The following is a 13274-nucleotide window of genomic DNA, read 5'->3' as shown; positions in this document are numbered from 1 at the left end:
TGTCTTTTTTCCATGCTGCGTATGTAGTAGCAGTATGTGTTGTAAATGATGTATCACTTTTAGGGATGGCCTTGATAATTCTAAGTCATTGTAATCACACTCACCTTGTTGATGACTCATTCAGCAACCGGATGAAGCTTCAGCAAAAGGCATTCTTTTACCAACTACCACTTTGGGTCTTGGCACTCTCTGGGTTTCTGTATTAGTCTATAGCTGCATGCAATGTTTGGGACTTCCTTTTCCAGTCCTGTTCTGATTGGCTTTCTGTCTTTCAGAGATGTCAATGCAGCTGGTACACTGACATGCCTCTTCTGTTTCCCTCTATAGTTGGGGATCCATTGGTTCTTTCTACCTCTTCTGTACTACTAGGGCTTTGAATGGAAGGGAAGGTGGGCTTGTCTACTACATACATGCAGATTTCCAATGGGATACAACATGCACTTTGTTTTTTAAGTAGAAAAAGTTTCTTAATCATAGCACACATGTATTTCCTTAGGTTCATTTAGTCTATTGTATTTTGGAATAATACTCGATGCTGGAGAAAGACCTCATCCTGCCAGACCTGTGTGGGGCAGAGTGGGAGGTCCTCCCTGGGGCCTGTAGAGAGAAACCACTTCCATCTGTGCCAGAAGTCACCATCTAGGCAGGAGACTCAGTGCTTGTAGTAGAAAAAACTTACCAAAGCAAGAAATACTTATCAGCTTTACAAACCCAGAAAACAGGGGCTGGGAAGGTGGCTCAGTGGTAGAGCGCTTGCCTTGCAAGCCTGAGGCCCTGGGTTCGATTCCTCAGCACAATATAAGCAAAAAGAAAAAAGCTGGAAGTGGCACTGTGGCTCAAGTGGTAGAGTGCTAGCCTTGAGCTGAAGAGCTGAGGGACAGCACCCAGGCCCAGAGTTCAGGCCCCACGACCAGACCCCCTCCCCCCCCCCCAAAAAAAAACAAACCCAGAAAACATCATTTTAGGATTTTTGAGATGAATTAGTTTTATATTTAGATATATTTATATTTATAAATACATTTATATTTACATATACTTTATATTTATTATATAATAACTTAATCAAATATATTGGTTTGTCTTTGTTTATAAATATATCAGAGTATATATTTTTTTAAATGCTCAAACAAAACCAAACAAATCTCCCTGATCCTATCACATCAAGATACCTATGGTCAGTAGATAGTTGATGTCTAGTTAGTAAGATTGCAATGTGAAGTGGTCTGGATTGAAATCCTAGCATGTCCTAGTTCAGAATTCTACCTCTCACAGGCACTTGTTCTCAAGGTGTGGCCTTTCACCTGATCATTAGCACTAGCATTGCCCAAAGACCTACTGAGCTAAAAGGTCTAAGGTGGAAACTGGTAGATTGTATGTCACAAGCCCTCTAGGGGATCCTGATGCATGCTCAAGTTGGGGAACTGCTGCACTAAGCATCAGCTTCTTTTATTCTTCCTTAGAGATGGAAGTGTTCATAACTATGTAATAGTATCTGGCTTCATTCTATAGTAAAAGAATACCAGCATAAAACACAGAATGAAAGACCATCCATCAGAGCCTTCCACAGTGGTCAGTGAAGTTTCTAATTGGGTGCCTGCAGAGATCTTTGTTCTGTGTATACACAGAGACACATCTCTCTCTCTCTCTTTTTTTTTTTAATGTGTGACTTACCCTACCATTTTTGAAGTTAATGGAATTTCAGATGTATTTTATCTTTGTTTAAATCAGATTTTTGTGTGTGCTGGTACTGGGGTTGAACTCAGGACCTGGGTACTGCTCCTCAGCATTTTTGCTCAAGGCTAAGGCTCTACTACTCAGTAACCATGGCTCCACTTTCACTTTTTTAGTGGTTAATTGCAGATAACAGCCTCACAGACTTTCCTTCCTGGGCTGGCTTTAAACTATCTCAGCCTCCTGATCCACCAGATTCCTTTTGTTGTTGTTGGTTGTGATGCTTGAACTCAGAATGGAATGCCATCCCTGAGCTCTTTTGCTCAAGGCTAACCACTTAGAGCCACAGCACCACTTCCAGCTTTCTGTTGGTTAATTGGAGATACGAGTTTTACAGACTTTCCTGCCCAGCTTTGGACTAGCTTTGGACCATGATCCTCAGATCTCAGCCTCCTGAGCAGTAAGGATTATAGACGTGAGCCACCAATACTCAGCAATAAACCAGATTCTCTTTTTTTAAATTAAAAAATCAGATTCTTTATAGATCCTTGCCTCATCATAAAAATTCATGGCTATGGTCTTGAAGATCAAATGCTAGAGTTATCGGTCAAATGCTAAAATTGAAGAGACCACACTGGCACTTCAGAGACTGTGCCAAAGTTTAGATGTGATTTGTGTGCCTCCAAAAGTTGAATGTGTTTGAAGCCTGGTCTTCAGTGAGGTGGTATTAGGAGTTAAGAGGTAGGACCAAAAGGGGGTACATTAGGTCAATTAGGATTATGTCCTTAGAAGGGACTGTGGGACCATAGTCTCTCTCTCTCTCTCTCTCTCTCTCTGTCTTCCTGTTTTGAGATCTTTTCTTCCCACAAATGCCCCAACTATTGCCATGAGAAGGCATAGCCAAGGGAAAGCTCTCATCAGAATCTGTGTCATGCTGTTTGAGTCTCTGAAATAGTGAACTAAAAATTCTTGCCACTCCCCTTCCCCATTCGTTTTTTGTGTGTGCTGTTACTGTGGCTTGAACTCAGGGCACTGTCCCGAGCCTTTTTTGTTCAAGGCTTGCATACCACTTAAACCACAGCTTCACTTCCAGCTCTGTGTGTGTGTGTGTGTGTGTGTGTGAGAGAGAGAGAGAGAGTATGCAGTTAACTGGAGATAAGAGTCTTACAAACTTTGCTTCCTTGGGCTGGCTTCAAACTCTGTTCTTCAGATCTCAGCCTTATGAGGAACTAGGATTACAGGCATGAGACACCTGCACTTGACCCTATCTCTCTTGTTTAAAATAAAATGAGTTTATCTTGACATTTCACTATCACTTTGAAAGATGGACTGATACAGCCTCATTGAGGCCACAGGATGTTGTGTCTGGACATATCCCAGGGGGATAAAGGAACAGTGGTCCCTCCTTCGCTGTGCAGAGTGAGGAACATAGTTATGATCTGAGTCCTGAGTTGCAATTTGGAAAGCATATTGATACACTAACCCTGCAGATAGCTCTGTGCTTTGGGTCCCTGATTGTTTCCAGCAACAGCCTCGAACAAGTCCCAAGTGTAAGTTTCTGGACAATCAAAGCCACGTCTGATCTTCCAACTCTTCTGTGATGTTACAATTTTCTGTTGTTTTTAGACCCTGCTTCCTGTCTCTAGCTTCCCAGGTCCCACAGGCACTTCTGCAATTTAGGGTCAGATAATGTGTCCCTCAACCCCTTGTACCCTCTGAGACTCCTGGGTGAAAGGGCAGATATGTCTGCCAGTGGCCACTCATGGCCACTGCTGGCCGTGTCTCCCAGGCCTCCATGGACCTCTTGAGCAGCAGCTCAGGGGCTCTCAGAGTCTGCAGACAGTGATACAGCTGTGACTCATCTTTCCCAGCTCTTTTTTGGCTTCCTGCCCTCTCCTTGCATTTGCTGCCTGCTCAGACCCATATTGCATAGAAAAGTCCTTATCCAGACTCTTTAATAAAACAATGGCTTTTGTCTCCAGCTATTGGCTGTTATCATTCTTTTCTTCTGTGTGGAAGGAGCAAGATTTCTCATTTATTTCTTCTTGCTCCTGGTGAATTGAGTTTTCTTTTAGGGTCTTTGTAAATTGCAGCTTTTTTTTTTTTTTTTTTTTTTTTTTAAGGCTCTCATTTCTTGCCTACACACTCCCATTATTTCTTTGAATTCTTTAGCAGCTAGCTTCATTTATTCTATCCGTGACGTTCTCCACCCCTACATGTTTTGCTTTTAATGGTTCTCATTCAGAAAGCCAATTTGATTCTGTGCCCTTGAGTTATTATTTTTAATAACAGTATTATTTCTCTGTATTCCATCCACTTCCCAATGAAAACTTTCAGAAACTTGATTAGAGTGATTTCTTTAATATCACGAATCTGAGTTTTTTACAAAGTCCGCCATTGGGCTCTGTTTCCTAAAATGTAGGAATTTATTTTATTTTTTAAAATTGTTATTATAAAGGTGATACACAGAGGGGTTACGATTACATAAGCCACGTAATGAGTACATTTCTTTTTGGACAATGTCACCCCTTCCCTTACTCTTTCCCAGTTTTACCCTCCTGTTCCCTCTCATAAGTTGTATAGTTCATTTTCAACATGGTGTCTAGTGAGTACCACTGCTGCAATTGTTCACCCTTTGTCCCTCCATTTCTGTCTCCCCTGACCTCAGATAAATGAACAAACAAGACAGAAAGAAAAGAAAACAGAAACAACAAAGGAAAAAAACCCACTTCTTGTTTCCATTTCCTGGAGTTCATTTCAATAAATATTATTTTATATGACTAGAGGCACATAGGCTTGCACCTTTGTATTTCCCCCCTAAGGGTGTCTTCCTTTGATCTCACTGTATGTGAGTGTCTAGAATCCAGGGCATTTTAGATCTAGCTTCCATATGTGAGAGAAAACATGAGCCATTTGTTTCTCTAAGCATGGCTTACCTCACTTAATGAGGTAAATGACATAATACTATTTTTTCTAGTGGCTATGTAAAATTCCATTGTGTATTGGTGCCATATTGTTTTGATCCATTTGTCTACTGTAGGGCATCTGGGCTGTTCCCATAGCTTGGCTATTGTTAATAGTGCAGCAATGATCATGGATTTTGCAAGTGACCTTTTGGTATCCTGGCTTATGATGTTTTGGCTAGATGCCCAGGAGTGGTAAGGCTGCGTCATAAGGAAGATCTATGTTTAGTTTTTTGAGGAATCTCCAGATGCTGTCTAGAGTGGTTACACTAGTTTACATTCCCACAAACAGTGCAATAGAGTTCCTTTTTCTCCACATCCCTTCCAATATTTGTTGTTGCTCAAAATCACAATGCTGGCTGGTGTAATGGGAGTGAGATGGAATCTCAGAGTTGTTTTGATTTGCATTTCCTTTATGGCCAGGGATTAGAAGCATTTCCTCATGTGTTTCTTTGTGATTCTTACCTCTTCTGAGAAGTCTTTCCTTAACCCCTTTGCTCATTTAGTGATTGGTTTATTAGCTTTGGGAGGGGTTACTTTGTTGAGCAACTTGTATATTTTAAATATCAGGTCTTTGTTGGATATATTACTGGTAGAAATTTCTCAGTCTGTTGGCTGTCTTTCTAGGTTAGTAACTATGTCCTTTGTGGTACAGAAATTTTTTTATCCTGATGTAATCCCATTTGTTAAATCTCTGTCCTAGCTGTTGTGCCCCTGGGACTCTTTTCTGGAAGTTTCTGCTTATGCCTATGAGTTCTAGTGTTTCTCCTACTCTCCTGAAGTCATTTCAGAGTTTCAGGTCTGATGTTATCGTCTTTTATCTACTTTGAGATATTAGTGCATGGTGACAAATTGGGATCCACTTTTAGTTTTCTTCATATGGATGCCCAGTTTTCTCAACACCAATAGTTGAAGAAGCGATCTTTTTTTTTTCCCACTGTGTATCTTGGCTTCCTTATCAAATATCAGATAAATGTAAGTACATGGTTTTATTTCTGGCTCTTCTAATCGATTTCATTGAACTTTGGGTTATGTCTGTATGTGTGCCAATACCAAGCTGTTTTTGCTATTATAACTGTGGTAGAGCTTGAAGTCTAGGATTGTGATACCACCCATATAATTTTTTGCCTAGCATTTCTCTGGCTGTTCTAGGTCTTTTGTTATTCCATATATAGTTTTTGATTGTTTTCTCTATGTCAATGAATAAGTTCATTGGGATTTTGGTGGGAATTGCATTAAATTTGTATATCATTTTTGGCAGTATGGCCATTTTTACAATATTAATTTTACCTATCCATGAACATGGAAGGTCTTTCCATTTCCTGATGTCGTCTTTGACTTCTTTCTTTAAATTTTTATAGTTAAAATAAATATTTTCAGGCTGGGAAGGTAGCTCAGTGGTAGAGTGCTTGCCATGCATGCATGAGGCCCTGGGTTCGATTCCTCAGCACCACTATAAGCAGAAAAAGTCGCAAGTGGAGCTGTGGTTCAAGTGGTAGAGTGCTAACCTTGAGCTAAAGAGCTGAGGGACAGGGACAGTGCCCAGGCCCAGAATTCAGGCCCCATGACCAACAACAACAAAAAAATAAATAATTTCCTCATAAAGATGCTAACATTTTTTATAGGTTTTGTTATAAAGATTTTTTTTTGCTTCCTTGGTTAAGTTTATTCACGGATGTTTTATTTATTTGTTTTGAGGCTATTGCAAATAAGAATTCTCTTCCGATTTCCCTCTCTGCTTGTTCATTGTTGCTTTAAAGAAAGATTACTGATTATTGTGGGTTTTGTATCCTGCTATTTTACCAAAGTTATTGATCAGCATTAGGAGCTTGGAGGTGGTGTCTTTTGGGTTCTTTAGATATAAAATCATGTCATCTGCAAATAGGGATAGTTTGACTTCTTCTTTCCCTATCTGAGTCCTTTTTATGTTGTTTTTTTCTTACCTTGTTGCTCTGGCTAGGAATTCCAGAACTATATTGAAGAAGAGTGGAGAGAGTGGACATTCTTGCTTTGTTCCTGATTTTAGAAGAAATGGTTTCAGTTTTCCACTGTTCAATATGATGTTGGCTGTTTGTCATATATAGCCTTTATTACTTTGGGTATGTTCCTTTTATTCTTAGCTTCTCCAGAGCTTGTTAATGTGAATGGATATTGGATTTTGTGAAGGTTTTTTCTGTATCTATTGAGATGCTCATGTGGTTCTTGTCTTTGGCTCTGTTAATGTGATGCATTATATTTATTGATTTATTTACATATGTTAAGCAAGCCTTGTATCTCTTGGATGAAACCTACCTGATCATAATGAATAATATTTTTTATTAGTTGCTGGGTTCTGTTGGCTGGTATTTTGTTGAAGATCTTCTGGCTGTGCTCATCAGAGTGATTAGTCTATAGTTCTCTTTTTTTTAATTAGATCCCTACCTAATTTTGGGATGAATGTGATGTTGGCTTCATAGAATGAGTTTGGAATTGATCCTTCTGTTTCTGTTTCACGGAAAAGCTTGAGGCATATTGGTATTAGTTCAACTTTAAAAACTCTTTTAGAATTCAGCTGTGAATCCAACAGGACCTTGGATTTTCCTTGTTGGAAGACTGCTAATAAATGTAGGAATTTTTAAAAATACCCAGAATGGGAGCTACATGCCCAGGACTCAATGTAAGAAACAAAAAGAATTAAAAACCATAATATTAGCTGGGTGCTGGCAGCTCACACTTGTAATCCTAGCTACTCAAGAAGCTGAGATCTGAGGATTGTGGTTTGAAACCAGGTGGGGCAGAAAAGTCTGTGTGACTTTTATCTTTAATTAACCACCAAAAAACTAGAAGCAAAGCTGTAGTTCAAGTGGTAGAAAGTGAAATGAAGCTAAGGGACAGTGCCCAGTCCCTGAATTCCTGTTCTAGTCCCAGCACAAAAAGAAAGAAAGAAAGAAAGAAAGAAAGAAAGAAAGAAAGAAAAAGAAAGAAAGAAAGAAAGAAAGGAAGGAAGGAAGGAAGGAAGGAAGGAAGGAAGGAAGGAAGAAAGGTTACCTTGAGTTTCACTTATTAATAATTAATATTCATGGCATCTGAGGCCATAAAGTGGCGCATGGAGCTCTATGAGATACCCACAACAAATCTAGGCAGTAGCTTCATCTTTGTTCTCACTTAAGGAAACTAAAATTCAGGGAGAATTAATTCACTCACAAACACACATTCACCCTAAAATCTATGGTTAAATCTACTTGATAGAGGAGCCTAGATCTGAACCCCTATAACCTGAACATAGCATTTATCGAATGGCTCAGAAAATGAGATTGGCTTGTACACAGACAAATATCCCTCGTAGGGTGGAATTTAAAATCCTCTGCAGCGATTGCAAGTAGCTTGGGGTTTACATTTCTAAGAAGTTCCCAAGTTCTGGCTGATGCTGCTGGTTGGTGTCAATACTTATGGCTGAGAAGTGGGGTGGGCATGGCTCCTCTCTTTGATTTTCATTTATTTATTTATTTACAATTTCTTATCAGTCCTGTCTTGGAATGTTTTCTTTGCTGTTCTACATAATAGCTTTTGTATCCATTACTGGTAAATTTGAAGTCTTTAGAAGGCAAGACAACTAAATATATTTAAAAAATTAAAATATTTTTTAATTAGAAAAAGAAAGGCAGGATGAGGCTGTTTAGACTTCTCTCTACTAGAGCCTCCTTAAAGGTGTGAATTCTAGTAATTGAGGGGATAAGCAATGGAGAATTTTTATGTAATTAGAAAACACTTATTTTAACCGCTATAATTTTTTAAAAAAAATTATTGTCAAAGTGATGTACAGAAGGGTTACAGTTACATACATAGGTAATGAATACATTTCTTGTAGAATTTGTTACCCCCTCCCTCATTTTTTTGCAACTTTCCCTACCCCCAACCTCACTCCCATGTTGTAGAGAACATTTCCAACATACGGTCTTATGAGTATCACTGTTGCGCTGGTTCCCCTTTTGTCCTAAATCTCACCATTTTGTTTTTCCCCTTCCCTTCCCTAACTCAGATAAACGTATATACAATACCCAGGGTACCAAAGTCAAATACAGTGACAACAGGGGATAAACCATAGGAAAAAGAGAAAAAAATACAAAAGAAATTACATAGTACATTAAAAAGAACAACAACAAAGAAAAACCTCTTGCTTTCATGTCTTGGAGTTAATTTCCCTTAGCATCATCTTATATAGTGACATGTACATAGTAATTGAGCTATTCTGCTAATCTGCTAGGATTATCCTAGACATATACGTAATTATTACAAATGAGGCAAACCATGGGATCTATGTTTCTTTGGGTCTGGCTTACTTCACTTACGATGATTTTTTTTGCTTGAATTCAGGGCCTGGGCACTGTCCCTGAACTGCTTTTGCTCAAGGTTAGCACTCTACCAGTTGAGCCACTGTGTCACTTCTGGCTTTTTTTTGTTTATGTGGTACTGAGGAATCTAACCCAGGGCTTCATGCATGGTAGGCCAAGCACGCTACTACTAAGTCACATTCTCAGCCCTTAATATGATTTTTTTCCAAGTCTTTCCATTTCCTAACAAATGGGATGGTGTCATTTTTTCTGATGGAAACATAGAATTCCATTGTGTGTGTATGTTTCTACGTGTGTGTGTGTGTGTGTGTGTGTGTGTGTTTGTATTTCACATTTTCTTGATCCATTCATTTACTAAGGGCATTTGGGTTGGTTCCATATCTTAGCTATGGTAAATAATACTGCAGTAAACATAGTTGTGCTGCTAGCCTTAGTGTGGCTTTGTGTGTGGTCATTTGGGTAAATGCCCAGAAGTGGGATTGCTGGGTCATAGGGGGAGCTCTATGTTTAGTCTTTTGAGGAACTCCCTGCTGTTTTTCAGCGTAGTTGAACCAGTTCATAACTCCTACCAACAGTATAGTAGTAGCATTCCCTTTTGGCCACATCCCTTCCAGCATCTAACAATAATTTTATGACTACTTAAAGGTTTTTAAAGTCTTCTTAAAGCTTTTACAAAATAATGGGTTTCACTAGTACATTTTCATACATGTGTACAATGTACTGTAATCACAATTACCCCCATCACTCTCTTGTCTTCCCCCTCTCTCCCACTAGTTCTTGTCCCACCATGGTCCCCTTTCCTCTATTTTCATTTGTTTTTAGACTTAGATTCTACCTATCAAAGAAAATATGATATTAGTCTTTATGAATCTGGCTCATTTCACTTAATATGATAATCCAGTTCCATTCATATTCAACAAATGGTGGTAGGAAAATGGACATTATTTCATTCATTTTAATAGTTGAGTAATACTCTATTATGTATATATTCTGTAATTTCTTCACCCATTCATCTTTTGATGGGCACCTGAGCTAATTCCATAGGTTGGCCATTGTTGATAGTGCCATAATAAACAATAGTAGCACAAATATCGGATTCATTTGTATATATGCTCAAGAATGATATAGCTAGATCATATGATAGTTTTATTTTAGTATAGTTTGGAATCTCCATATTCATTTCTACAGTGGCTACACTAATTTACATGTCCATCAATTGTATATAAGGGCTCTGTTTACTTGCTAGCATCTTGGATGATATTAGTTGCTGTTTATTTTCTTTCTTTTTTCTTTTTTTTTGCTGGTCATGGGGCCTGAACTCTGGGTCTGGGCGCTGTCCCTCAGCGCTTCAGCTCAAGGCTAGCGCTCTACCACTGGAGCCACAGCACCACTTTCAGCTTTTCCTGTTTATGTGGTGCTGAGGAATCGAACCCAGGGCCTCATGCTTGCAAGGCATGCACTCTACCGCTGAGCTACCTTCCCAGCCAGCTGTTTATTTTCTTAATGGTAGCCACTCTAACTGGGGTGATAGGGAATGCCAATATTGTTTTGATTTGCATTTTCTGAATGGCCAAGGATGTTGGACATTTTTCATGTTATTCATTGGCTCTTTGTTCTTCCTCTTTAAAGAACTATCTGTTCAGTTCATTTGCCTTTTTTATTGATAGGATTGTTTGTTTTTTTTGGTGTTTATTTTTCATTTTGAGTTCTTTAAAATATTTTGGGTATTAATGTTTTATCCAATGAATAGCTGGCAAAGATTTTGCTCTCATTCCTTAGGCTGTCTCTCCACTCTGGTAATTGTTTTGTTTGATGTGCAGAAGCTTTTCAGTTTGATTCAGTCCCATCTGTCAACTCCTGCTCTTATTTCCTCAGTTACTAGATTCTATTCAGAGTTGTTGCCTTTACTTGAATGGTATAGCATTTCTCCTGTGTTTTCCAGTAATAGTTTGAAAGTTTCAGGACTTACATTAATTCCCTGGATCTACTTTGAGTTGATTTTTTTACCCCTAGTTTAGTCTTCTACACTTAGATATCCAGTTGCCTCATTTATTTAAGACACTTTTTCTCTGGTTAAGAATTAAATGGCTATATAACTATATTAGCATATTTCTGAGTTTCTTTCTGCCTTCCTGCCTGCCTGCCTGCCTCCCTCCCTTTGTGTGTGTGTGTGTGTGTGTGTGTGTGTGTGTGTGTGTGTGTGTGTGTGTGTGTGACAATACTGGGGCTTAATCAGGGCCTAGGTGCTGTTCCTGAGCTTTTTTGCTTAAGATTATCACTCTACCACTTTAGCCACAGCTCTTCTTCTGGCTTTTGGTGAGGTAAGGATCTTATGGACTTTCCTACTCAGGCTGGCTTTGAACCATGATCCTTAGATCTCAGACTTTTGAGTAGCTAGGACTAAGAAGGAAGCCACTGGTGACTATTGACGGGGTTATTCTCTTACATTGGTTTACTCATTTGTTTTTGTGACAATACCAAACATTGCATTGACTCTGTTGCTTACTTTCAGTAATATAATCACTTTTGCACTATTAGCTCTGCTCATCAATGAGCATGGGAGGCCTTTCATCTTGCAATGTTTCTTCACTTTCTTTAGTATTTTATAGGTTTTTTTTTTTTTAATGTAGAGGCATTATCTTTCTTTTGTTTTGGTTAAAGTTTTGCTAATTTTGTTTGTTTGTTTTGCAGTACTGGGATTAGAACTCAGACTTCTCATGTATTCAATTTGCTGTCTTGGTTGGTGTCCTACAACTTGAGCCATTCCTCCAGCCCAGGTTTTTGCTGGTTATTTTGGATATAGTCCTCTGTCATATAAACCACACCCATGTCCTTTTCACTGTAGTTGTTTTTCAAATATGAGGTTACATTGATACCAAGGCTGGGTTGAACCATGACCTTCCTATTTGCCTTTCTCTGGTTGGAATTGCCCACTTGCCCCTCTCCAGTCTTAGAACCTGCAGAACAGAACTCAGGGACTGAGATTCACTGTGACCACTTAGTGGACTCATCTATTGGTGTCTTGTCTGAGGAAGAGGCTGGATATCCTCCCTACCTTCACCCTACTTCTCTGTGACATCATCAAAATAAGATAGCTCTTCAGCGCTTGCCTTGCATGCTCAAGGCCCTGGGTTTGATTCCTCAGCACCACATAAGCAAAAAGAAAAAAAAAAGCCGGAAGTGGTGCTGTGGCTCAAGTGGTAGAGCACTAGCCTTGAGCTGAAGAGCTGAGGGACAGTGCCCAGGCCCAGAGTTCAGGCCCCACGACCGGACCCCCCCCAAAAAAAGATAGCTCTTCATTGAGGAGGGATGTCCAGATCCTTTGTAAATTATCAAATATCTGTTGGTCATATTTTGACCATCTTCGATCATACTAGAGAGATCCAATTTTATGAAGCATAGTCTTTCTCTTGGAAACTATTGTTTGTTTTTTCTCACTTTGGAATTGTACCAAGAATAAGTGAACAGGTTCTTGTTACAGTGTTTAAACAAAATTCTATACAAATAAATAGACTTCTCTCCTATTCTTACTTATTCTCGACTTCATCTCCTGTCCTGGCAGATAAAACTTGCTTCAATTTCTTTTCCTCTTTTATCTTCATGTCCCCAGTGTTCCCCCTCACCTAGTTGACTAGATTTTTCATGGTTATACTCTTGAGTGGTCCTTCATCTGGAGTCTTGGCTGGCCCTGTGAGTCACTTTGATCAATAGGATAAGGATAGTTTGATGATGTTTCTTGGAAACCCTAAGCACATATCACTTAAAAACTGACTACTTTGAGTTCATAGTTTGGGTGAACCCTAAGTATTAGGCTAATCTTACTCTATAGAGTATTATGGAATATCTTTGCACACACATTTCATGTGCTTACACAGGCATACAATTCTACACATGAAATTCATAGATCAAAGGGCAAGCCCATCTTTTCCAAATTATCTTTCAAAAAGCTTTTCATTAAATTACATTTTCTTCAAGAATATGCCACATGGCCTTCCTTCCTTCCTTCCGTCCTTTCTTCCTTCATTCCTTCCTTCCTTCCCTTTCTTTTTCTTTCTCTTTCTTTCTTTCTCTCTTCTTTCTTTCTCTCTCTCTTTCTTTCTTTCTTTCTCTCTTTCTGTCTTTCCTTCCCTCCCTCTCTCCCTCCTTCCCTCTTTCCCTCCTTCCCTTCCTCCCTCCCGCTCTCCCTTCTTTCCTTCCTTCCTTACTTCCTTCCTTTCCTTCCCTACCTCCCACCTCTCCCTCCCTTCTTTCCTTCCTTCCTTCCATTTTTCTTTCTGCTGGTACTGAGTCTTGAATTTAACCTCTTTTG

General features: G+C 39.2%; 1 protein-coding gene across 1 annotated transcript in view; it reads left to right on the top strand.

The window, feature by feature from the left end:
• The window catches only part of Shc3 (SHC adaptor protein 3), a 161216-nt gene that overhangs the window by 36939 nt on the left and 111003 nt on the right, over nt 1-13274 (top strand). The gene's annotated exons all lie outside the window — the stretch shown is intronic.

Source organism: Dipodomys spectabilis, unplaced genomic scaffold (genome assembly GCF_019054845.1).
Source record: "Dipodomys spectabilis isolate Male_0828 unplaced genomic scaffold, ASM1905484v1 ptg000098l, whole genome shotgun sequence".
Taxonomy (NCBI): domain Eukaryota; kingdom Metazoa; phylum Chordata; class Mammalia; order Rodentia; family Heteromyidae; genus Dipodomys; species Dipodomys spectabilis.
This window is presented reverse-complemented; position numbering and strand designations above follow the sequence as displayed.